General features: G+C 44.3%; 1 protein-coding gene across 1 annotated transcript in view; it reads right to left on the bottom strand.

Annotated features, from left to right (window-relative positions):
* The window catches only part of Gyc88E (Guanylyl cyclase at 88E), an 814,243-nt gene that overhangs the window by 202,566 nt on the left and 583,707 nt on the right, over positions 1 to 27,970 (bottom strand). The window lies entirely within an intron of this gene.

The raw sequence follows: 27,970 nt of genomic DNA on the forward strand, positions 1-27,970 counted from the left end.
CAGGACATATCGGAGGAACTTGAATAACAGGCATCACGAGACATTGTTATTTTTGACTATAATAACTAAGTTTGTTAAGACGGACTATGTTGGAAAATGCTCTGAATTTCTAATTTAATGTTGTTGTATGAACGGAAATTTAAAGATGAAACTTAAAACTTAATTAAAGTGTGATATGATGTGTGAAGAAATATTTGTAAGCATGAAACAACCCCATTTTATTATGTTTCTGCTAGCAAGAGTTTATTTATTTCAGAAATCACACATGTCCAGTCAATTTTGGTCCGCATATTGCTCATTTTTGAAAACAATTTTTTTTTCAAAAGTGATCAGAATTATTACAAAAGGTCTGATAAATAATTTGTATAAAAATACACAGTTCTAGCCGTTCAGACAATCAACTCTATGTTGTAAAAATTCTAGGGATTTGAGCTACGAATTTTAGGTAAATAGAATATAGAAATGTATGGGAATATATTATTTATTTATTCCTAAAAATGAAAATCCTTTTCTTAATCATCTTTATCCGGCCGATTAGATTAGCAGTTTACCTTTTTTCTAACACTACGAGCGCTAGTGTGAGTCAATGCAGAGTTTCTCTTAAGCCATTATAACTATATACGGTAAAATAAAGTGCAATGGCGTATGGCTTTTAGTGCCGAGAGTGTCCGAAGACATTTATAGTTTATTTTCCGTGTTGAACCGTGTTGTTGTTTTCTGTACATTACTTACAGTTTGCCGACGTTTCGAATACATTGCAGCATTTTTTTTTTGTCAAGGTGACTGAAATATCCCTACTCGATCCGAGGTAATCAATCTCCCAGGCAGCAATCACACTACAAGAGTGGTTCCTGACCTTGGTCTATATATCATAGCCTTTCTGGCTGACGTAAGCCCCCTGGCTCTCTCGTGAGCATTCTGGAAGGTATGTGTCACAGCCGGGTAGTGGGGCTTGCCCGCGCCTTTATGTAATAGGAGGTTCGACCTGCGTGTTTATGTTGTGGTCTGTATGTCTTAATCTGTGTACGATGGGCATCCAAAAATTGCTGACTTTATATCCGCCTTCTAAATTAATATTGGTCGGATGTTTCTTGATTTCGATAGCCTCGCGGATTTTTCTTCCCAGATTCCATGGGATAGCTGCTAGGATCTTGGTCTTGTCAAATGATATTCCGTGTCTAGTTTCATAGGAATGCTTGGTTACCGTTGAAATATCTGTTATGATACTTGGTGTGACGGATATGTTCTTTTAGACGGGTGGAGATCAGGCGTTTTGTTTCATCAACATAGTAATTTCCGCACCTACATTGATGTGGTTTACTCCAGGAGCCTGTAGTTCTATTGTGTCTTTTACTGGCAGTAGATAACGGGGTAGCTTCCGGTGTAGTTTAGAGAGGGTATTTATGTCGTATTTGTCTAGTGTCATGCCGATCCTGTCTGTTGTGTTTTAATGTATGAAAGTATCGCTGTTTTCTGGCGGGTCAGTTATTTTTTCCGTTGTTTTCTCCTACGGCGATCTTTTCTTTGTTTCCTTCTGATTTTCTAAATACTCGTCGGATGTTATTGAGCGAGTAGCCATTTCTCCTGAGTGTTCTCGTGAGGTGTTATTTCTCTTCTTCAAGGTGTTCTGCGTCCGATAAGGCTATGGCCCTGTTAACCAGTGATGTTAGAACAGCCTGCTTTTGTGATGGGTGGTGATGAGAAGAGGCGTGCAGGTACCTGTCTGTGTGTGTGTTTCCTGTATACTGCGTGACTCAGAGTCCCATTGATGTTGCGTTTTACTAGGACATCCAGGAACGGTAGTTTTCCATTCACTTCGATTTCCAGTATGAGCTGAATATTTACGTGAACAGAGTTGAGTTGGTCGAGAAATAGTTGCAGGTTGTTGCTCTCGTGAAGTCAGATCACGAACGTGTCATCCACATAACGGAGAAATTTGCGGTTTCAGGGTAGATGTGGCTAAAGCTTTCTGTTCGACGTGTTCTGTCCGAAGACATGTTCGCCTCGTGTGGATATTTTTCAAAAATAAAAAAAAACGCCTGAGGGTATTGAACCAAGGAACACATTACAAAAATAATTATGTAAATAAAATAATATGGCCATGATGGTTCCAGGAATGTGAAAAAGATCTTGGGCAGATTGCTATTTCAGACCAAGAAATTCCTGACAGGAACGCATTCAGAAGATTGGTGAACAACTATCAAGGTTTCAAAATGTCATCAACTTCCACAAGAAGGAAAGGACCTTTGTCTGAAGAGTATAACAGGCACTCGTCGCTGGGCTCAGAAGATACTGGCAGGAAGTTAAAGCCGGAACAAGAACAAGACCTAGACACTAAAATGAAGTTGGTTGTTACCACGCAGTCCATAGAGGCTCAACTCGATGTATATATATATTGTAAAGAGTTGGCGGGGTAGTAGGATCAATTAACAGTAGACTGGTAGTTTCTATACTAAGATTTATTATCTACGCACTAAACTACACAGGACTACACACAACTTTTGCTCATAACACACACTTACACGGTTTGCGCTCTCTCTCTCTCCCCCTTAGTTCCTCACTTGTTCTCGCGCTACACAGTTTTACATTCACACACAAGGTCCCAAGTCGCACGGCTACACGTTCTCTCCTTCGCCGTTAGTCCGCCCTCTAGCGCGCTAGTCGATAATCACGGCTGTTCACACGCTTCACTACACTGGCAGTCGCTCACGACTGAACCACACCATCTTCTAACTCAATCTAACTCTCACTAACTCCAGGCAAGTCACTCCACTGTTATATAGTTGCGCCAAACCTTATAGAACAGTCCGGGTGCTATATGTGTCCAGGAACCGCGCGAGATGGAAGACTCCAGATTAATCGTCGAGTAATTTCCATATTCCTCTGCTGCGCACCACGGGCGTAAGCGAGTGGGGCCGGCCTAACACTTCAGTGTTGCTCGTGATTGGCGCGGTTGAAGCGTAAGAGGGTGGGCCTATACGGCGAAGAGCGCGGCCCATAGCAAGTTGGCATGGCGGACCCTATAACCAATACACTGCCCCCTCCTAACGGCTGCTCGTCCCGAGCTGCTCCACGATGCGGTGCCAAGCGATCCAGATGAAGAACCATCATCTTCCCTCGGGGAGGCCGCCGGATCCGTTAGACGACGTCGTTGATCCTGGTGACGATTATATATGAGGCTTCTCATTGTGGCTGCAGTTTCGGTGACTTCCCTTTCATCCGCACCGGACGGTAGAGACACACTCTGTCACCTTCCTGGAAGCCCGCAGAGTTCGCGAGCATGTCGTAGCGGGCTTTCATCCGGTCGCTGGCTACCCTTAGATGATGTCCGGCATAATCGCGGATGTCGTTGAGCCGATCCACCAACTCCCACACATAGTCTGTCGCTGATTGCTGCTGGTCTGGTGCCGACCCGAACATTAGATCGCATGGCAGGCGGAGCTCTTTTCCAAAGACCATGTTGGCAGGTGTCATGCCCATCGTGTCATGGGTGGACGCTCGATAGGCCATCAAGAAGAAGGGGACCCTCTCGTCCCAGTCCTTCTGGTGCACTGAAACCACCTTCCTGAGCTGCTCTTCGACGGTTTTCACAAAACGCTCCACCATGCCATCTGAATGAGGGTGGAGAGGCATCGTACGGATCTTCCGTACTCCTAAGCGTTGCAGAACCTCTTGCTTCAGCCTGGACTCAAAGTTTCTGCCTTGGTGGCTATGAAGTTCCCTCGGAACGCCGAATCGGCAGAAGAAGTTCTTGATCAAGACGTCGGCCACTGTCGATGCCTCTTGGTTCGAGATGGCGTAAACCTGCGGCTACTTTGTGAAGTAGTCCATAGCCAGGAGTAGGTAACGTTTCCCGGCGTCAGATTAGGGGAATGGTCCAGCGACATGGTGCTCCAACGTTGTACTGCATCATTTGACCCCTACTCCTGGTACGTGGTCTCCGGCTCGCCGTGCAGGTGTCACACAGCTGGCACACCCTCTCAACATCGTTCCTTAAGTACACCCAGAAGTAACGCTGCCGGGCGCGATCTAGGGTCTTATTCACTCCGCAGTGGCCGGCAGCAGTGCCCGCATGCAACTCAGTCAGTGCCTCTTTTCTCATGCTCTTGGGAATTATCAGCTGTGCAATGTGCTCCTTTTCGTCGGTTGATTCCCACCTGCAGGTAAGTACCCCGTCACTAACCACGACAGACGACCACTGGGCCCAGTACGCCTTATAGGTTGGACTGCGTTCGGCAATGTCTTTCCATTCCGGCCTCTGCCCCGACTCTACTTTTCGTAAGATCAGCCCGATGTCGTCGTCCCTCAGCTGCTCCCTCCTGAGGGTGTCTCGATACCATCCTTCGGCGGCGGTGGCCCTCACGGCCCGGACGTCCACGATGCCCTCCTGTCTCTCCACTTTCTGGCAGTGTCCACAGTTCTCAGGGCACGGTCTTCTGGATAGAGCGTCGGCATTGTGCAGTGCTTCTTTTCTTGTCGGTGCTCGGTGGTGAAGTCGTACTCCTGACGGCGTTGTACCTAGCGAGCTGTCTGTCCTTCCAGGTTTCTAAAGCTTAGGAGCCAGGTCAATGCGGAGTGGTCGGTGCGCAGGTGGAAAGGCTGCCCATAGAAATATATGTGGAAGTACTTAAAGGTCTTCACGATGGCCAGCAATTCCCGACGCGTCACGCAGTAATTTCTCTCAGCTTTTGGCAACGTATTGCTGAAATAGGCGATCACCTTCACCTGGCCGTCTTGCGCTTGTGACAACACCCCTACCAATTTCCACGTCGCTGGCGTCGGTATCGACGATGAACTTCTCCCCAGGCTTGGGGTATCCGAGGATGGGTGCCGTGTACAGTGACTCCTTCAGCTTCCGGAATGAAGCCTCCGCCTCGCTTGACCCTTAGAAAGACCTCCTCTCCTCGGTATGCCGTGGAAGAGGCTTTGAGATATCTGCGGAGCCAGCTATAAAACTGCGGTAGTAAGTGCAAAGGCCGATAGAAACTCCTTAGTTCTCGCTTGTCCTTCGGCACTGGCCAGTCCCTGACAGATTCTAACTTCTCTTGATCCGTGGCTACTCCCTCCGATGACACGATGTGGCCCAGGTAGCGCACCTCCTTCTGGAACAGCCGGCATTTTCCGGGATTTAACTTTAGGTGAGCCCCACGTAGCCTTTCGAACACTTTCCGCAGTTCTCCTCGTGCTCTTTGAAGGTGCGTTCTACAATAATTATGTCGTCCAGGTGCACGAGGCAAGCGTCGTGATTTAGCCCTCTCAGCACGGCCTCCATCAGTCGCTCGAAAGTCGCCGGCGCGTTGCAGAGGCCGAAGGGCATCACGGTGAACTGGTAGAGCCCTTGGCCGGTTGAGAACGCCGTCTTCTCTTTGTCTTCCGGATGGAGCGCTACTTGCCAGTATCTAGACTTCAGGTCCAAAGTCCAAAACCACTGGGCGCCAGATAACGTGTCCAGGGTGTCGTCTATCCGAGGTAACGGGAAACAGTCCTTCTTCGTGACGGCGTTCAACTTTCGGTAATCGACGCAAAAACTGAGTTCAATGTTCGTTTTCTTCGCCAGGACGACTGGCGATGACCACGGGCTGTTCGACTCCTCAATGGCTCCCCGCTACTTCATGTCACCTAGCATCTGGTCGATTTCCACCTTCTTCGCCAGGCGTACCCTACAGGTGGCTGTCGAATTGGAGCGGCGTCGCCGGTGTTAATGTGATGGTACACTCCATCTTCTCTTTCCGTAGTCGCCTCCGGTAGCAGTGAAGATGTCCTGAAACTCAAGGATTAGTTCCTTAACCTGTCTGAGCTGTCTAGCCTCTAAATATTTCCGGGCGTCGGATATAATCTTCCGGAGCTTATCCAATCCTTCGCCTGCTTTCAGGGTCTGTGCGTCTTCGTCGTCCACTGGTACGGCGCACGTGACTGGTTCACAAGTCCCAAGATCGGTCCCGCTGGGTACCCTCTGTTCCCGCGACGACGAATTGAATATTCGTACCGGCACCCAGCTTCGTGCCGGAACGAGCGTCCTGGCCAGGTGGAGTCCTCGATCGGCGGTCGGCGAACCGGGTTCCACGAGCACGCTATCCCCTTGCATGGGTTCCTCTAACCGTGCCGTAACCATCACCTCGCTGTTGGCTGGTATAACTTCGTCGCGGGCCAACGTTAATCGCGCTACTGGAGGTTGCGTCCCTGGGCGTCGCAGCATTACCGCTTGTTTGCCGAGCCACAACACACGTCGTCCCACGTCGACAGCTGCCTCGTATGCCCGTAGCACATCTAGGCCCAGGATGACCTCATCCGTGATGGCGGCGACGAAGGTCCAGACTCGGAGGCGTCGTTATCCCAGCGTCAGTTGAAGTAGCGCCCGTCGGCGATCAAGCTGTCGTCGCTCCGCTCGGTGACCACATTTAGCGTGAAACGAGGGGACGGTAGTGACGATGCCGACGAGCCCCTCTCCTTGTCGGCCCTTACTCGTTTCCCTGATCAGTGGCCGCCTCTATACGGCAGTTCCTCTGCAGGTTCCCACGCTCGCCGGAATTCCAAAAGGTGATCTCGCTGGTGCGGCGCCGTGTGTCGTTCTCCCGTAACGGCAGGGTCTCCAGCGCGTCATCTCCTCTTACGGCCCGTATTCTTGGTGACGGTGCCGCTGTTCCCTTCACTGACTCCACCCTCAGGGCTAAATTCAGGGCCTCTCTGAGGTCACGCTCCCCGCTGAGCATCAGCTTTTGACGGATCTCAGCGTCGCGGAGCCCATCAATGAATATATAGGCTGCTTCCCGCTGAGTGTTGTCCTGACGCAGCCCATCCAGAGCCTTGTGGGCTAGCTGCTCCACATCTTGCGCGACTTCTTGCAGCGTCTCAGTAGCGCGCTTGGTCCTCTTCGTCAGCTGGACTCGGTAGGCGGCTGTCAGCTGGTGGTCACCGTATCGGCTGTCGAGCGCTCTAACAATCTCGTCGTAAGTGGCACCCGGTTGAAGGCTGTGCAGTACTTCCGCTGCTGGTCCTTGCATTCCGGCGATTAGGTGCACGGCTCTTTCCTCCGATGTCCAACCGTTGTGCCCGCTTGTACAGACATCAGAGCGAATGCGTCGCATGCTCAACCGCACACGCACTGAGCAGTAGCGATAAGTAAGGCATCGATGTTTGAAGCGGGCAGTGTATGTTAACATGTTGTAAGGATGTAACAGAGTGGCAAAAAGGGGCAATCCTGTTTGGCCGTGCCCATGGCCATACGGCGAATGATGTTGCTTGGATTTGTTGGTATTTCGCAGCGGACAGTTCAACGTGTCTACAAGTAGTGGTGTACTAGCGTGGTCATTTAAAACGACGTCAGAATTTTGATCGGGAAAAGATCCTGACTGAGAGGGCCGGGGACGTGTTTCACGGCTTGTGAATCAAATCCGACAGGAATTGCTTCAATCAATGAATGAAGGTCGATGCCAACCTGCTGGTGAGAGAATATTGCGACGAGAACTGCAGTTATTGTAGATTTGCAGTCGTTCACCTCGCAAGTCGCTATTGTTCACACAGACACATAAGGCTTGGCGTCGTCAATGGGCTGGAAAACATCGAACGTTGACAGTAGCTGACTGGCGGAACGTAATGTGGTCTGACGAATCACGTTTTTGCCTGTATTCCAGTGACGCATGTCATCGAGTGCACCGAAGGCCAAAGGAAGCATTTCATCCTGGATGTGTGAAAGGTCAGGTTCAAGTCGGAGGTAGGTCTGTGGTGTTTTGGGGGTGTGTTTCATATCATGGATAGGCCCGCCCACTGAGGTGACCACTAACATGAATCACCATGTTTATTTAAACATTCTGAATGATCAGGTGTTGCCTTTCAGTCAACATCTGCATGATGAGTATGCATATTGAGACCCTGATTTTTCAAGAAGACAAAAGCAAAGTTCATCGGGCTGGATGTATCTGTGACTGTTTTTATGAAGACACCCACACCCTTTTAAATCCTGATTGGCCTGCCTTGAATTGCATTGAAAATCTATGGGGCATGTTGGAACAGGGGACAAAATGCCGACATCAGCTTCCCCGCAATTTGCTGGAATTGCGCGATTGAATCCTCAGCGAGTGGCTTAACCTGCGTGCTATGTACCTACACAACCTTGTGGACCCACTTTCTTTCTGAATCCAGGCGGTTATCAAGTCCAGAGACGGTATTAAATGATGCTCATGATGATTTCTCCAGGGGTGACTAATTTTTCGCCCTGTGAGCTTATGATAACAATGGTGTGGCGCCACATTCTCTGTGCGGTCCGTCCTGATTGTCATAAGAGGCGGCTGCAGTATCACCCTACTTTGAAAGGGGGGTATGAAAAGTAGCTCCATAGGGAAGAGCTTTTGCATGAATGGCCATCCAAATGGGCATTTGCAAGACTACGTTTCACTAATTAGGCTAATTCCCTCTTGACAGCGCACTAAAATTTTCGTTCCTTGGCTACCTACTGGTGTCCGTGATTTCGTTGACTTTTGCATTTTCCACCTCGAAAGCCTTGTAGGCGGCCATGGACCGGGGGTAACAGTGGCCCTTGAGCGGCGGTGGTCTAGTGCCGGGGATGCTTTGGTACGACGGCCACAGGGTAATTAATGCCGAAAGTGGATATGAGATTGCCTGGTGTGTTTGAGGAAGGTTTCCCATAACTTCTCCTTTACGGAGGGATGGAAGTAGCTGACAGAAGACTAGCCTTTCTACCTCAAGTTATGCTGTACTTTAGTACTCGCTTGTCGGTCATTCATCAAACAGGTAGGTCAACACGTATTGCGAGGCGGAGTTGGAGCCTCACGGCACCCCAACACAAAACAAGAACACACAAACACAGAGCACCATTCACAAGTTATCATTTCATCTCACCTAGAATGAAGCAAGCCTGTCCAGTTCTGTTCTTCGAGCGGAGCTGAGTGGCTCAAGCGGAAGAGCGCAGGCCTTGTGAACCCAAGTAGGAGGGTTAGATCCCGGCTCAGTCCCGTGGTACTGAAGGGTTCAAATGGGCGAGCCTCATGTGGGCACATTTGCCAATCATCTGCTTGAATTTAATTTAGAAGTTAGAATTAGGAAAGGAAACAACATTTATACACCTATGACGAAATTACTAAAAGAATGACGTATTTACATAAAATTCCCGTTCCCTAATTATTCGCTGTATAAGGTCCCACTATGTATCGACACCTTATTTCTTTCCCCAGTTGGTCATTGAAGTCACCTACCAGCAGCTTGACGTGGTGACCGGGGATTTTGCCGATCTCATTTTCTAGCATCTGCCAGAAGATTTGGATATTCTCAGGGTTCTTGTTGTTATCCTCATTAGTAAGAGCATATGCAAAGGAATATCCCTTGTTTCTACGTTTTCTCGATTACGAAGAGTCTCGACTGCGGACACAAAATGTTTGGGAAGAATGCCAGCTTGTTCCAAGGTTATCCCCTATCGGTTGCTTCTTTGTTGCGAATAGCCTCGATCGCGGACACTGTTTCCTATAGAGAAGCCTTCGTGAAATAAAGTAAATAAGACAGTAAACAAATGTATAATAATTCAATAAGACAAATCTATACCTTTGGTTGCTAATAAGTGCAGCCAAATTAAGTTAAAAACTGTTCTACCCAATTCATGGCACGCTTCTGGCTTTTACGTTTGTCAATTTGGAAAAAAAGAATAAAATTGGATCACAAACAGTAAGTATAATGTATTTTCATACATTTGCACGCAAAGTTTAAATGAATCAGATTTGGAACTTAACAGAGAGGTCTATTTATTCAAATGATTAAAACATTTTAAAATCAAGTTCTGTTACATACCTTTAGCGAATAATTTTTCTTTGCACTCCTCCGTTTTATCCTTTAAACAAATCCATGTGGTAATACCAGTTTTACTCATTCTAAATTCTAACTATAACCATGCCATGGCTTATCTTTCTCTGCTTCGATAAATTTCATAACAGCACAAAAACGATTAATGTACTAAAACAAACTAGAAACTCCATACAGTGGTAGAGCTAACGTTCTGTATGACAACTAGAGCAAAGCTGGATTGGTAAGACGGGTGGATGAGGGGTGGAAAGGAAAACCCTGGAACGAGCTGGTACTCCTCCCAAATATTTTGTGTCCGCACTTCAGACTATTAATAGGGTGTCCGCAATCAACACACAACCATTTCCACACCTGAAGAACAGCATGGAGAGGTTTTCGCTAGTGGACGTGAGATCGATGATTGAGTCCACTAAAATCTCGTTTTACTACTAACAAAGCCGTTCGAAATACGTTGGAGCCATGTGTGTTTCTATAGATCGTTCCATGTAAAGAAAACAGTATCGCTCTTATGGACCTGCACCCTCTTAGACACCCATGATTCGTCACGATTAACGCGGATTTTATAATGCACTTCATATCGTATTATGAAACAAGTAAAAATGGATGAGGCAATATTTTACCCGTGAGTTTTTAAAATAATTACTTAACATTCTCTATGCCGAGCTCGATAGCTGCAGTCAGTTAAGTGCGGCCGGTATCCAGTATTCGGGAGATAGTAGGTTCGAACCCCACTGTCGGCAGCTCTGAATGTGGTTTTGCGTGGTTTCCCATTTTCACACCAGGAAAATGCTGGGGCTGTACTTTAATTAAGGCCACGCCACTTCCTTCCCACTCCTAGCCCTTCCGTATCCCATCGTCGCTATAAGACCTATCTGTGTCGGTGCGACGTAAAGCAACTAGCAAAAAATAAAATTAAAATAAAATATTCTCTATTTCATAAATATATTCACAGGGAGGAAGCACAATTGCGGCAATAGCCATCGCTTCCTTCATTTTCCTTCTGACTTGCTCTGGCTACATGTAGCGCGTGAGTCGCAGGTTGCTCACCGCTGTTAAAGACAAAACATCAATTTAAGTGTATTTGTTATTCTGGGCGTTGCTTGGGCAAGGTTTTCAAAATGCCCCCGAGCCAATAAAAATTATCTGTTGTCTATTTTCTCCCCCAATTTGCCCTAAACTTAAAAAAGTTCTTATATGTGCAGTAGTTTACCCTTGTTTCTGAAAAAACCTAATTAAGCTCATACTCCGGCCACCAAACCCCTGTACCCTAGTTTTCAAAAAAGTAATTTTCAACTTAGTTTCTTGCCCCCTTGCCGTCGTTCTCCTGTGATGCTGTTTAACAATACTGTTCTCTTAACGTGGAGTGACCTGTAGACACTGGCTTTCCCTTAATTATTCTGTAACCTTCGAAAGCCACGTCATGAGTAAATCTGGTTTCTTGGACTACTGCTATCAAAATTTTGCCCTTATGCACGACATCTGTTAGTTGCTTAAGTTTTTCGGTCTTGCAGAGGGTTTGGTCTTAATAGTCCCAAAGTTTGTGATTGTTTTATGTTTCAATTTTGACTTAGTGGTTTTCGGGAACTCCGACTTTTCTCGCACGATGAGTTCAGGCTCACCAGAATCCGAAGCCTCAATGCGCCACCGCTGGTGGCAGGAGATTGGATACTCCCTGGAGTAGTGACATCTGTGTCGTTCTTTATCATCGCATAAGACCTAGTAAAAGGATTTACTAAAGGTGACGACCTAGGGTCTTCAAGGTTGGCCGCTCAGAATATTATTTCATTTATAAATAACAGAATATGACAAGAATTAACACTAGATTTTAGAAGAATGATATTAGCACATCAGGATTAGATTTCACTTAAGTTTATAATTGCAGTCGGCCCCGTCGTGTAGGGCGTGGCTGCCTTTCTCCCGAAGGCCCCGGGTTCGATTCCCGGCCAGGTCAGGGATTTTCTCTCGACCTGAGGGCTGGTTCGAGGGCCACTCAGCCTACGGGATTAGAATTGAGGAGCTATCTGACGGTGAGATAGCGGCTCCGGTCTCGAAAGCCCAGAATAACGACCGAGAAGATGCGTCGTGCTGACCACACGGCCCCTCGTAATCTGCAGGCCTTCGGGCTGAGCAGCGGTCACTGGGCAGGCCACCCTTGTTCAGCATAGCAGATGAGGCCGCCTTCCGAGATACTTGTCCTCTTCCCCAGTTGTATCCAAAACGAAATATATCACGCCCCAGGACACAGTTAAATATAGTACCAAACTATACAGACAGCTGAAGTTCATTTTGAACAAGCACAAAGAGATTGGTCCGCCTCTGTGGTGTAGGGGTTAGTGTGATTAGCTGTCAGCACCCGAAGGCCCGGTTTCGATTCCCGGTTCTGCTACGAAATTGGAAAAGTAGTATGAGGACTGGAACGGGATCCAGTTAGCCTCGGGAGGTCAACTGAGTAGAGGGGGTTCGATTCCCACCTCAACCATCCTCGAAGTGGTTTCCGTGGTTTCTGACTTCTTCTCCAGGCAAATGCCGGGATGGTACCTAACTTAAAGCTACGGCCACTTCCTTCCCTCTTCCTTGTCCATCCCTTCCAATCTTCTCATCCGACCCCTGTTCAGTATAGCAGATGAGGTCGCCTTCCGAGATACTGGTCCTTTTCCCCAGTTGTATCTAAGACGAAATATATCACGCCCCAGGACACTGCCCTTGAGGCGGTATAGGTGGGATACCTAGCTGAGTACGGGGGAGAAACAGAAAACCTGAATGGTAATCTGACTAAAAATATAAAGTCAAAAAGTTGTACGATTCAGAAAAATATGATCAGGTATAAAGGGATTGCATAATTAATCCCATTTCCTTGCCAAAGCAAACAAATTGAGGAAAACCCCACAAGAAATAAGAAAAAGAAGTTATGTATTAAAGTTGAATGCACACTTATTGTTTCCAAACACTTTCACCCCACAATCTGAGATGTAGGCTACTGTAATTCAACACCACCTGCTCCACGCTTGATGGATGATCACAGCGAATAATGAATGACCTTCCCTCGTGTTCTCTGAACACAGTTCATTGTTCTAACTTGGTTCCTAATAGCTGTTTACGGGTGAGTGGAATGTACCAGAACATTTCCACCGGTAACACGTGTAAAGCCCCTGGTAGATACGTGTTACGTGACACTGAGTACAATCTCTATATCCTCTTACATATACCATACATTCGCTCAAAAAATGAGCGCATGAAATTGTATACGTTTTTCGCAGGTACACTTTACAAAGAACCAATTGAGCCTATAAGATATGGTAATACCCATCTCCCATAACTTCGGAGGCTATTGTTTATTTTAATCTTAATTTTCGATACAAGCTGTTTACAAAACTGATTATTATACAGCGAAGTTGAAAAACATGCATTAAGAACCTAAATAAAGAATAAGGTGTCCGGAAAATATCATGAACAAAATTGAACATTTGTAAGTGATTTAGAAGTTGAACAGAGAAAGAATGACCTGAAAACTGTGTTAGAAACATTACTGTAATTAATAAAGCTTCTCGGACATGCTGTGGAGTTTCATCAGATACCCCGGAAACATGACCCTCCAAATGGTCACGAGTGGATGTCCATTATGTATAACAGCAGGGAATGTATCTACATGGGAGTTAAGTTCCAGTCCACCTCTGTAGTGCAGTGGTTAGGGCGAGTATCTGCCACCCCCGGAGGCCCGGGTTCGATTCCCGACTCTGCTACGAAATTTGAAAAGTGGTACGGTTTGGGTTACCGGTGCGTCGTCCACTTCTCCGCCTACCTTTGACTAATTTACATACACATGCTAGACTACAATAGTGTATGGAACGACGTCATCGGAGACAGGCAGCTAGTATTTTCGGACGAATCCAGTTTCTGTTTGTTTGAAAATGATGGCCGCATTTTGGTTCGCCGCGGACAGGGGTAGAGGCATCACATTAAGTGCATTCGCACAAGACAAACAGTGCCAACTCAAGGCTTTATGAAGTGGGGTGCTATTGGGTACAACCATGGCACTGTGAGCAGTCTGGTCTACGTGAATGATATCCTGAGACCCGTATCTATACACTTCCTGCACGAGACCCCAGACGTCATAGTTCATCACGACAATGCGCGACCACATGCCTTCTTGTTGTCACAGCATGTCAGAATGTTGCCCTGGCCCACCCGATCACCGGACTTGTCGCCAATCGAAAATGTGTGAGATATGGTGAAACGACGGGTGCGGAGCTGTGATCCAGTGCCAACCACCAAAGATGAACTATGGAACGAGGTGAATGCAGCATGGATGGCTATACCCCAGGACGCCATTGGCGCCTTATACGCGTCGATGCCATGACGCATGGAACAAGTTATGGAGGACCCAGTGCCTACTAAGCAACAGGACACATGCTGAACCTAGGTGACTGAAATGCTAATCGTTTCTGCATAACATGCTAATGAACATGTCCTGTGAATATGAACTTCCTATCTCTAGTCTTTCAGGGTGTTGTGTTTATTTTATGAACATGAGTGTATTTTAATCTATACTAGGAGTTTCCCGCTGGCTCCGCCCGCAATGTACAAAGTATGGTGTTGTTCGTTACTATCCTCACGGATGTATTTGTAAAGTTTCGAGTTAATGAAATAAAGCACATAATCTGCTGTGGTAATAGAATGTAATATTGTGTCAAGAAAACACATGAAAATACATCACACAAAGACATTGAATTAAACGTTCCTTGGAACAACACTACGCGCCGAACTGTTAAAAAGTCCTCCAAAGATCTTCGTCATGGAGACAAATGTACTCATAACTATTCTCATAATCTACCAATGTAAGTATTTATTACCTCAAAAGAAAGCGCTTAATTCACTGAGCGTTTTTAGACCAAAACGAACTGCGTACCTCAATTAGAACGAAAGATATGATTGCTTCAATGAGAACAAATGTTGAAGAAATGAGACGTCAAATTTAATGTGCACTCATAACTTTGCTCAGAATGAACCAATTTGAATAGTTAAGAGCTGAAGTGAAAGAGCCTGATCCACTGAGCGTTCTTGGGCCAAAAAGAACTCCGTACTTCAATTAGAACTAAGGATATGATTGCTTCAAAGATACAAAAAATTGAAAAAATGAAATAATTTGAGGAAGGCGAAAGTTAAGTGATTTATAGTTCCTGATGACAAATATGTGCACAAATACCTTTCAGTTAAAAAATGAAGGAAATCAACCGGATAGAGTGGCCGTACTGACTGAGTTGAGTTTTCATCAATTTTTTTAATATATAGATTTTGCCGGTATGCTTTATTTTTGTGTACCCACATTAATCACCATATTGTGCACCTCATTTTCCTTATTTGTTATATTATCTATTTTTATCCTCATTCTCCAAATTACATTACAAAATTCCTCTAGTGATTTCTTGTTTTTACAATGATTGAGCCTATATGTATAATGTACACTGTGGATATCTACATGGTGTAAATAGTAAACAGGTACATAGTAAATGTGTGTAGTTCAATCAGTGAGACTTTCTTTGCTAATATTTCAGTTGTGTGATGTAATGCGACGTAAAACCATTATTATTATTATTATTATTATTATTATTATTATTATTATTATTATTATTATTATTATTATTAATTATCATTTTTATTCGCTAATCAGCCAGCTAGGGACCACGAATAGTTTCATTATACATTCTGGCGTTTACTCAATTTTCTTCTGATCCAGTAGGTTTTCATGAGCTTGCTGTGTTGATCACGGCAGTCGTCCAGCCATCTTTACCATCAGTTGTCCATTTCTCATCCAGGAAAGCCCCAAAAGTCACAATGCTTGTTCTGAAAAGGTGTTGTTTGTACGCCTCTTCTGTTCGAAGGCCCATTTCTTCCAGGTCTTTCTGGACGTTAACGTACCAGGTAAGTGTTGTTCTTTTTTTTTTGAGTCAAAATTGTTAAAAATGCATTTTGTCCAATGAAAGTGACCGTAGACGTGAGCCCTGCGTTTGCGAATTGTGCCCGTGATCTTCTCTTTCTTAGAGTAAATTTCTTGTCTGGATGTTCTTACGGATATACCGTTTTTTGTAGTTTGGGCCAAGAATGTTGTGGAGAATCTTTCTCTCTTCTTACTCTAACTTAGCGAGCGCACATTTCTGAGAGAGGGTAAGGCATTCTAACGCACAGAGAGAGATAGCGGCTTGACGGAAGTGCTATAATAGTGAATTTTGGTATTTATAGAACAGCACCTTTTGTTATATATGTTCCAATTGGTTTGGGAAGCTACTCCTTTTTTGTTTTTGCTCTTGCCGCTAAGGCCTCTGTACCCGGTCCATTTGATTGGATCCTCTCAACAAGATATTTAAATTTACGCGCGCGGTTTAGTGTTCCACATTTGTTGTTCAGTTAGGTCGTTTTGTCTTCGATGTTTGACATTACTTCCGTCTTTATTATTGTTCATCATCATCATCATCATCATCATCATCATCTTCTTCTTCTCCTTCTAGTTCTTCTTCGTTATGCCCATTCAAAGAGCGCGTTTGAAGTTGTTCGTTCGCCTGATGGTTTTCGCCTCCTTTTCCTCCCCAAATCTATATACTGTAAATAAAATTGTAGGGGGTCCGCTGTCTGTAATTTCTTTTGTTTTGCCAATTTTTCAGATATTTATCCGTTTTAGGTCAACTCAAGACCGAATCGGTGGTTTTTACGTTTCGTGTCTGTTTGTTCGTCTGTTTGTCTGTCTGTTTGTCTGTTCCACCATCACGTCGAAATGGCTGGATAGATCTCAACCAAACTTCATATTTAGAGTATACTCATTCCGGGGAAGGTTTCGATATGCATATCATTTTAAAATCTTTGAATACACGGGGGGGGGGGTTATAGGAAAACCATAATGGTTTTTCCACCATCACGTCGAAACGGCTGGATAGATCTCAACCAATCTTCATATTTAGAGTATACTCATACCGGGGAAGGATTCAATATGCATATCATTTTAAAATCTTTGAATAGACGGGGTGTTTATAGGAAAACCACAATAGTTTTCCTCCATTTTCTCTTACACTATTGATTTTCTGTAAACTTCGTTTACCGTACGTCAAACGTCTCTTCATTATAAACAACTTTCGTTATGTTCATAATTTACCCTACTCTTCACATGACGGTGAAATTTACAATTTTCCGCCGGTATCATGCTCTGCATTGAGTGTCCGACAGAACGACAACGAACCTACAGGTTACCATGGCAACGTCTCTGACTGCATGCCAGCAGGGAAGTAACGTATTGCCATTTTCCTCATCATGCTTTTAAATCCGTGGTTGTTCCTCGGGTAGAAGGCAAGAGATGCGTCAATCGGCCTATCTGCGGGAATTGGCGGAATATCGTTGGATGTTATAACCGCCCTCGAATAGATTAAGTAATAACACCATTTGTCATCATCTTATTATTTGTTTACGTAGGAATCACTGGACCTAAATTTCTCCTCTGTTACCGCTTTATTATATCCATAACTCACACTAGCATCATTTATTGAGGGGCATTTGATTTTCCAATACATTCACTTGGCATTTACATGTTGTTGTTTGAGTCATCAGTCCATAGACTGGTTTGATGCAGCTCTCCATGCCACCCTATCCTGTGCTAACCTTTTCATTTCTACGTAACTATTGCATCCTACATCTGCTCTAATCTGTTTGTCATATTCATACCTTGGTCTACCCCTACCGTTCTTGCCACCTACACTTCCTTCAAAAACCAACTGAACAAGTCCTGGGTGTCTTAAGATGTGTCCTATCATTCTATCTCTTCTTCTCGTCAAATTTAGCCAAATCGATCTCCTCTCACCAATTCGATTCAGTATCTCTTCATTCGTGATTCGATCTATCCATCTCACCTTCAGCATTCTTCTATAACACCACATTTCAAAAGCTTCTATTCTCTTTCTTTCTGAGCTAGTTATCGTCCATGTTTCACTTCCATACAATGCCACACTCCACACAAAAGTCTTCAAAAACATCTTTCTAATTCCGATATCAATGTTTGAAGTGAGCAAATTTCTTTTCTTAAGAAAGCTCTTCCTTGCTTGTGCTAGTCTGCATTTTATGTCCTCCTTACTTCTGCCATCGTTGGTTATTTTACTACCCAAGTAACAATATTCATCTACTTCCTTTAAGACTTCGTTTCCTAATCTAATATTTCCTATATCACCTGCCTTCGTTCGACTGCACTCCATTACTTTTATTTTGGACTTATTTATTTTCATCTTGTACTCCTTACCTAAGACTTCATCCATACCATTCAGCAACTTCTCGAGATCTTCTGCAGTCTCAGATAAAATAACAATATCATCGGCAAATCTCAAGGTTTTGATTTCCTCTCCTTGGACTGTGATTCCCTTTCCAAATTTCTCTTTGATTTCCTTTACTGCCTGTTCTATGTAAACATTGAAAAGGAGAGGGGACAAACTGCAGCCTTGCCTCACTCCTTTCTGGATTGCTGCTTCTTTTTCATAGCCCTCGATTCTTATCACTGCAAATTGATTTTTATACAGGTTGTAGATAATTCTTCGTTCTCGGTATCTGATCCCTATCATCTTCAGAATCATAAATAGCCTGGTCCAATCAACATTATCGAATGCCTTTTCTAGATCTACGAATGCCATGTACGTGGGCTTGTCCTTCTTGATTCGATCCTCTAAGATCAGACGTAAAGTCAGGATTGCTTCACGTGTTCCTACATTTCTTCTGAAGCCAAATTGATCTTCCCTCAACTCAGCTTCAACTTGTTTTTCCATTCTTCTGTAAATAATACGTGTTAAAATTTTGCAGGAATGAGATACTAAACTAATAGTGCGGTAGTTTTCACACCTGTCAGCACCGGCTTTCTTGGGAATAGGTATAACAACATTCTGCCGAAAATCGGATGGGACTTCTCCTGTCTCATATATCTTGCACACTAAATGAAATAACCTTACCATGCTGGTTTCTCCTAAGGCAGTCAGTAATTCAGAGGGAATATCATCAATTCCAGGTGCCTTGTTCCTATTTAGGTCACTCACAGCTCTGTCAAACTCTGACCTCAAAATTGGGTCTCCCATTTCATCAGCATCAACAGCCTCTTCATGTTCCAGAACCAAATTATCTACATCGTTACCTTGATACAACTGTTGGATATGCTCCTGCCATCTTTCTGCTTTGTCTTCTTTCCCTAGAAGTGGCTTTCCATCTGAGCTCTTAATATTCATGCACCTAGATTTCCTTTCTCCAAAGGTTTCCTTGATTTTCCTGTATGCAGCATCTACCTTTCCCAGGACCATACAGCCTTCGACATCCTTGCACTTCTCCTTCAGCCATTCTTCCTTAGCTACCTTGCACTTTCTATCCACTTGATTCTTTAATCGCCTGTATTCTTTTCTGCCCTCTTCATTTCTAGCATTCTTGTATTTTCGTCGTTCATCAATCAGGTCTAGTATCTCCTGAGTTATCCACTGATTCTTAGTTGATCTTTTCTTCCTTCCTAACATTTCTTCAGCAGCCCTACTGACTTCATTTTTCATGACTCTCCACTCTTCCTCTACTGTGTTTCTTTCGGCCTTTTCATTTAGTCCTTGTGCAACATGTTCCTTGAAACGATCCACCACACTCTTTTCTTTCAACTTGTCTAGATCCCATCTTTTTGCATTCTTTCCTTTCTTCAATTTCTTCAACTTCAGATGGCATTTCATGACCAACAAGTTGTGGTCAGAGTCCACGTCTGTTCCTGGGAAAGTTTTGCAATCCAACACCTGGTTTCTGAATCCCTGCCTAATCATAATGAAGTCTATTTGATACCTTCCAGTGTCTCCAGGTCTCGTCCACGTATACAGCCGTCGTTTGTGGTGTTTGAACCAAGTATTGGCGAGGACTAAATTATGGTCAGTGCAGAATTCAACCAGCCGACTTCCTCTTTCGTTCCTTTGTCCCAATCCAAATTCTCCTACTGTGCTACCTTCTCTTCCTTGGCCTACCACTGCGTTCCAGTCTCCCATCACAATTAGATTCTCGTCACCTTTGACATATTGTATTAGATCTTCTATCTCCTCATATATTCTTTCAATTTCTTCATAATCCGCTGAACTAGTAGGCATATAGACCTGCACTATTGTGGTGGGCATTGGTTTGGTGTCTATCTTGGCGACAATAATTCTTTCACTATGCTGGTCGTAGTAGCTTATCCGCTGCCCTATTTTCTTATTCATTATTAAACCAACTCCTGCATTACCCCTATTTGATTTCGTGTTGATAATTCGGTAGTCGCCTGACCAAAAATCCTGTTCTTCCTGCCAACGTACTTCACTTATACCAACTACATCTAACTTTAGCCTATCCATCTCCCTTTTCAGATTCTCTAACCTACCACAACGATTCAAACTCCTAACATTCCACGCTCCGACTCGCAGAATGTCAGTATCCATCTTCCTGATGATCGCCCCCTCTCGTGTAGTCCCCACCCGGAGATCCGAATGGGGGACTAGTTTACTTCCGGAATATTTTACCCGGGAGGAAGCCATCATCAGTACATCTTTCATACAGAGAGAGCTGCATGTCCTCGGGAGGTGGTTACGGCTGTAGTTTCCCGTTGCTTTCAGCCGTGTAGCAGTATCAGCACAGCTAAGCCATGTTGAGTATTATTACAAGGCCGTATCAGTCAATCATCTAGACTGCCGCCCTTGCAACAACCGAAAGGCTGCTACCCCCCTTTCGATGAACCATTCGTTAGTCTGGTCTCTCAACAGATACCCATCCGATATGGTTGCACCTGCGGCTCGGCTATCTGCATCATTGGGACACGCAGGCCTCCCCACCGCGGCAAGGTCACATGGTTCGCAGAGGAGGGGCATTTACATATTTGTGGTTATCCGGCTGTCCTCAGTTATAATCCATTTTCTATTACTTTCAACTTTCTTAACTGTATTATTTTCTTCCTTAATGACGCCGTATGTACGCGAGTGCTACAAACTACTGGATGTATTTCCACCAAGACTCATATTTAGAATACACCTGTCCTTGATAGGTTTTAGGGCAAATATTGTTTCTAAATCTCTGAACTGACTGGGGGTTTATACGAAACCGAAATAGTGATTTTGCACTTCCACAAAATATACACAACCAACGTTAATTTAAATCTACCCGCCTTGGTAGAAATTAATTTCTAAACCTTTTTTTCTCATGTGCGTCATTTCGATACGAGGATTAATAAGGGAGATATCATTAACGGACCGTTTTTCTGTACAAGTCCCATCGGACTTAACTCACGAACGGGTGCGTGTAAAGCGTATTCCTTACAACTTGAAAACTACTGAAGACATTCGAATCAAAATTTATATTTAGCATCCACCTGTCCAAAGGTAGGTTTTAAATGTAAATAACATTTCATGTTCCGGAATGGACTGGCGGTTTATAGGGAACCGAAATGGTGATTTTACTCTTCCACAATATATACAGAACAAGACCAACATGACTGGAAATCGACCAAACGTGATGGAATTCCACCTCTAAACCTTTTTTTTGCATGTGCATTTTTTCGTCAGGAGGATTAATAAGGGAGATATCATGAATGGTCAGTTTTGCAGGTTAAGTCCAGCGGACATAGCCCAAAAGGCGTTTTACATGGAGCAGATTCCTTATCTATATAAATCAAATCGTAACGACTGTGTGCCTCTACACTGACTATTTTGGCGAAATTTCAGTACAGCTTTCCGTTTAAGGGGTAATAATGACCATCTGCATATTTTTGGTTTAGTTTCCTGAAAGTCCTAATTTTTACCCGCCTCGTCCAAAATCCAGATTGCGGCATAATCTTCCAGAAGAAAAAGAAGACAATTGAAATTTGACAAAATTATACGTTTTAGCCTGTAACGAACGGAAAACATCCAAGATCATTAAATTTTTCACTTTTTATCCCCGAAGAATATCGAAATATGCAGGCAATTTTAATGATGGTGCATACCTTCGGAAATTCCTATCACATAACAGATTGCACAATCTCCGTTCAATTTGGAATGATCTACAACCTTGGTCTTATGACTTTTTGCCGTATCTGTATCCCTTTTACGTTTGATTTTTCTCTATTAATCGATGTTAAATCAATTTGGAATTTTCACATGCGTATTTCATACTTTCGATTACTTATATGAAATACAGAATCATCAAACTCTTCACGAAAATTGGCCCACCCAGTAGCCGTATGTGAGCCAAATGCTATGTATGTAGCTGTCACATAATTATCCGAAAAGTAATGTAATGTGAGATAATCTTACAAAAACGTTACCATGTTCCACGTTTCTAACTCAATCTGACCCAAGAATAGATGACATATCATAGGACCAGCCATTTAGGCCACTAAATCCGGCATGTCTTATGGTATAATCCTTTGTCGATATGACGTAGGTTTAGTAGCAGTTAATCTGTAAATGAAGGTCTTCAATATTGTAAACACGCATATACTTTCGTATGTTGATCTATATATAGTCACTGATGTCGATTTGTAGCGATCGAGAAAGTGTGGGTCTGCTATTGTAATCAGTACTCCCCACATCGACTTTGACTGGCAGTAGGAAAGGGTTCCTTCTCCAACTACTGTGTAACTGTCATTAGTAAGGAAAGCCTACAATTGTAATGAATAGTTCCCTTCTCCATTTGACTTGCAGAAGGCAAGTGAGCATGCAGTTTTGTTTAAAACTCCCCTACCCGATTGTGTTTGGCAGTAGGCAAGGGTGCCCGCATTATAAAGAAATGTCCTCATCTAAAATGTGACTCGCATTAGGCATAGTGGCCTGCTATTTTGATGGAAACTCACCAACATGGTGTGACTGGCAGTAAGCTGGCTGGAAGTAGGAAAATGGGCCTGGCATTATAATGATAACTGCACAATTCAATTTTGAGTGATAGTACGGTAATTGCCTGCCATTATAACAAAAACTCCTTAACTGTAATCTGTCTGGAAGTAGGAAAGGGGGGCTGCCATTTTAACGAAAACTCCCCAAATCGATTCTGCGCGCGTAGTATTCAATGGGGCCTGCAATTATAATGTAAACTTCCCAACTCGATTGTGAATGGCAGTAGGCAAGTGAGCCTGCCGTTATACCACAAATCCATAACAAACACTTTACATTGGAAACAACGTACGGGGACCTCCCCATGCTCTTTCTCGGATAACGCTAAGAGACATGCAATTTTAAAACAATCTTATTTGTTGCATGTACAGTATTTACTTCGATATTCGAATACAATGTAGAATACCGTAGCGAAGCACGCGTACATTTGCTAGTCTCCTCATAAATACACTGTGTTGCATCTTGCGTTCTGTGTACCACTTCCTACCGGTTTTCTTTTTAGATTTCTCCACGAATTTGTGCTTGGCTACTATTGTACTGAAAGCTCCACGATCTTCTGTGATATCCCACGTGATGTTTATTTCTTAGTTCACAGAGCTCGATAGCTGCAGTCACTTGTGCGGCCAGTATCCAGTAATCGGGAGATAATCGGTTCGAACTCCACTGTCGACAGCCCTGAAAATGGTTTTCCGTGGTTTCCCATTTTGACACCAGGCTGTACCTTAATTAAGTCCATGGCCGCTTCCTTCCGTTTCCTAGCCCTTTCCTATCCCATCGTCGCCATAAGACCTATCTGTGTCGGTGCGACGTAAAGCAACTAGCAAAAGAGAAATATTTCTTAGTTCCTTCTTATTTCATGGTCTTCTTTTTAATTGTCTTTAAAAGACTTCATCTTTACCTTCTGCCGCTTTTCAGACACTCTAACTGGGTCGACGGGCCGAGCTGTGTCACACGTCTGCACTTGGCTTTGTTTTACGGCCGGATGCCCTTCCTGACGCGGAGAGGTGTATTCACTATTGCGTGTTTCTGGGTAGCGTGTATATGAAGAGAATTGCATTGGAATCAACAAAACAGCTAGACTGCGAGTATGAGGAATTAACCACACGCGGTTAAAACCGCCAATTCGATCGGGAATTGAACTCGTGAATCTCTGAACCGAAGGGCCTAGACGCTGACCAAGAGGCCGGAATTTTAAAGTCTCGTTGAAAATTTGTATATTTATTCTGCAGTTTAGAAAAATAGGCACAATCAAGAGCACAGAATTGTGTAGATGCACTTAGTTTCAAATAGTGTTCTCTCCTATGTAAGGAAGGCAGAACAGCCTTAACATTTGTTGGACACGCCAGCCCCTTGATGAGTCCATCTGTTATTGGTCTGAAGTAAATTGCGGCGCAGAAACGTCATTCTAAGTGACAAGTGAAAGGGGAGGAGAGTTGTCATTATGACTGAGGACTAACTCAGCGCGGATTCTAATCCAACGCAGGTAAAAGTTTCATGTTGAATACGTAGGCAAGTCAATAAGTATCTGAAATTTCGCTCTATTTGTCTTCAGGTTGGCTCTATGACGTCGTGTATTCACCAGCCGCTAGATGGCACCGTTGTCTACGTCTGTAGTAGGTTTCAGCGTTATAGATCAGTACCGCGACGTGAAGATGGTCGCGCCGCTCTCTATTTGCACCAAGGAAGAACAGCGTTCCGTAATCAGTTTTTTTCGGTCTGAGAGTGTACCAGGGGCGAAAATTGAAAGAGGACTTTCAGCACAATACGGAGACAATGTTTTACTACAGAAAAGTGTTTGCCAGTGGAATGAACACTTCAAAAGTGATCGCATCAGCGTGAAGGATGAGGAAAGATCCGGACGTCCATCTGAAGCCGTAACTGATGACAATATTGAACAAGTACGTGATGTGATCCTGAATAAAAGACGAGTGACTGTTGATGACGTGCAAACCGTGGTTCTGCATATGAAATTCAATAGGTGAAGGAAGCGGTGCATGCATTGCTTGCTGCGCAACCGAAAACCTTTTACAGAGGGTATCAGGAAGCCTGTGAAACGGTGGACCATGTGCATTGAGAGGCAGGCTGACTATGTTGAAAAATAATATCAATAAAAAGTGTGCACACTCTTTTTAATACAATATAAAAATTGATTGCTGATACTTATTGAATTGCCCTCGTACTTAAAGAGCTATAAATATTTTGGTGTTAAGAGTAGGGTAAGCGTAAGTAACTCAGAAACAGTGCGTCCTAAGGCTGATTTCGCCTCTCTATATGGAATTATTTCTTCATGACGACAGGCAGAGAAGGGCAGCCAACAGTCAAAATAATCAGTATCCACAAACCCATACTGGGAAGGGCAGCCGGCCGTAAAATGCGTTTCATACACCTTCACCGGTTCTACTTCACCAAGATGGCGGCGTCGTTTACCAGGACGCCGCCATCTTTGTGAAGTAGAACCGGCAGTGAGTTAGAGCCCGCGCTGAGTTAGTCCCTAGTCATAATGAGTACTGAGAAGAAAAGGATAAGTGATTCGCGGTGCCTTGTAAAGTAGGGACGGGTAGAGGGATTGAACAATGCGACTGCTGAAAGTCCGAGTGGTATGACGTCATGAGTATTGTGTTTGCGAGCTGTTCGGACGGTGCGAACTCCGGTCGGATACGATTGTGTTTCATTGATAGATGCAGGCTCGAGCGTGTAGGATTTCCCCTAGGTGCGAGCGTCCAGCGTGTACGTGCTTCCAGGAGATTCCACGCGCTACCTGCTTTATGCGCGCGCACACAATAGGGTTGGGCACTATGTCCCTGTTTCGGCACAATGTGCCAGTGCACAGTTATGTTCCGCTGTTCCAGAACACCGAGTGACAATTGTTCCGAAACATTCTCAAGGGAGCCGGAGACACTGACTCGCTGTCGCATCAGAAGCGCCACTATGCACTGCACTGCCCTTCGCCTACTAGCTTAACTGTGCAGCGGGCGCACGGGACGCGGGACTGTAACTGCGCAGTGTAGAGAACTTCGAGAGGCAACATTACATGCTCCGCGCTAGTGGGAACTGGGAATATGCCTGTACGGAACGTGCTGTGTGGTGTGTGCCTGTGTGTAGTTATGGCCATGGTCCAGCATAAAGCTGCAGGGAACGTGAACGAACAGTCGGAACACTGAAATTCGCACCCACTAATCACGTTTAAAGGCTGCTTTTAGGTTAAGATTTTGCCAGTCAATGTAAAATACACATAAAACGGTTACAATGGCAGTGCAGGTGTTTAAAAGTAACCAATTCAAGATTATTTTCACCAGTTGAATGTATTGGCCTGTATTGTGAGGAATAAGTGACTAATTAATATCTCGAAAATTTCCCTCAACACTTTCTCGGGGATTGACGTTAAACATTAATTTAGACTTTAAGGAAACTTTTAAGCCCAAGAAAAATATGGGCCGTCGCTTTGGAATTAAAAATATAACTGGATGAATACATTGTTGTGCTTTCGTCCTGTTAGGCCGGGCGCACATTGAGAAGCAGTTGGCCGCAGAGCAGGGAAGAGCAGAGCAGGACAGCGCGAAGCTTACGAAACTGCGAAGTGGACGTGAGCGCACATTGCCACGCAGGGTTTCGTCGGTTTTCAGAAATAACATGTTTTCTTTAGACTCTGTGATACTGGGGCATCCGGTATAAAGAGACTCTTTTTTTCTTTTTCTTCAAGCATTCGCGATTTTTCTCATTTTGTTAGTCATCTTCACAATTTCCCTAGTGCTGATGGCAACGCGGTTATTCAGCTTAAGACAATCGCAATAAAAGAAACCACCTTCGCCAGTTTACAAGACTGAACAATATTTCTATGTTACCGATGTTCGGCGTTCATATGGACTAAGCAAAGAATTTAATTCATGATTATCTTTTTATATTTTTTACGTCGCACCGACACAGATAGGTCTTATGGCAACGATGGAATAGGAAAGGGCTAGGAATGGGAAGGAAGCAACCGTGGCCTTAATTAAGGTACAGCCCTCCCAGCATTAGCCTGGTGTGAAAATGGGAAACCACGGAAAACTATCTTCACGGTTGCCGACAGTGGGGTTCGAACCCCCTATCTCCCGAATGCAAGCTCATGGCAAGGCGATCCTAACCGCACGACCAACTTGCATGGTAAATTCATTAATAGGATCACAGTGGGGGAGAGGGAAAAATATGTATTTACAAATGTACTGCTAGATTTTCATCTAGTTGTCACAAGACACAAGATACTAAAATCAATCAACATTGACAATCTATTGTGAACGCGTTTGCATTTATATTTGACAAGACATGATAAATGATTTTCCGTATTTATCCCTTCACATAAATGTGATGATGGATGACGGCGACGGAGTCGGCGATGATGCTCTCCATAATCAGCATTAGATCTTTGTCTTAAATTCTATATGTTGCAAGAACTTGGGTCACGGATTGTATCATAGATATATGAGGATTACATTCTTTTGTTTGCTGTTTGTTTAACGTCGCACTAACATATCGAAGGTTTTCGGCGACGGAAGGGTGGAAGATTGGGAAGGTAGCGGGCGTGGCCTTAATTAAGGTACAGCCCCAGCATTTGCCTAGTGTGAAAATGGGAAACCACGGAAAGCCATCTTCAGGGCTCCCGACAGTGGGGTTCGAACCCACTATCTCCCGAATGCAAGCTCACATTTGCGCGACCCTAACCGCACGGCCACTTGCTCGGTGGATTACATTTTAGGCCTTTCTCTAAACTACCTTGTTACGCAGCGTGATTAAAATTATTTATAGCCTAGACTGTAGTGCCTTATTCCCCGAATTTACATACCGATTTTCATTAAATTCTGTTCAGCCATTTTCTCACGAACATACATACATACATACATACATACATACATACATCCAACCATACATATATACGTACATACTGCATTGCAGTCCACATGATTCACATAGTACCTACAAAACATGGTGAGACTGAATGGCTGTGGTAATTTTCTCCTCCATTTCGTAACTAACTGCGTGACACGTGCGCAGGAAACTGAGTTTCGAAGACTGCGCGTGGTAGGCGGAAGTAGGTGCAGAACCGGCCTGCTCTGCTCTGTCCTGTCCACTGATCTCTAGTCCTGCCCTGTCTGTCAACTTGCGATGGTGCAATGATTTGTGTGGATTACAAAAATCTGCTCTGCGCTGCACTGCTTTAGCTGCTTCGCCTGCGTCCCAATGTGCGCCCCCCGCCTTATGCTCTCTGCACTTCGAATTCCTTCCCTCTCAACTTCCATTTACTTTCTTCAATATCTCGA

Source organism: Anabrus simplex, chromosome 3 (assembly GCF_040414725.1).
Source record: "Anabrus simplex isolate iqAnaSimp1 chromosome 3, ASM4041472v1, whole genome shotgun sequence".
Classification (NCBI taxonomy): domain Eukaryota; kingdom Metazoa; phylum Arthropoda; class Insecta; order Orthoptera; family Tettigoniidae; genus Anabrus; species Anabrus simplex.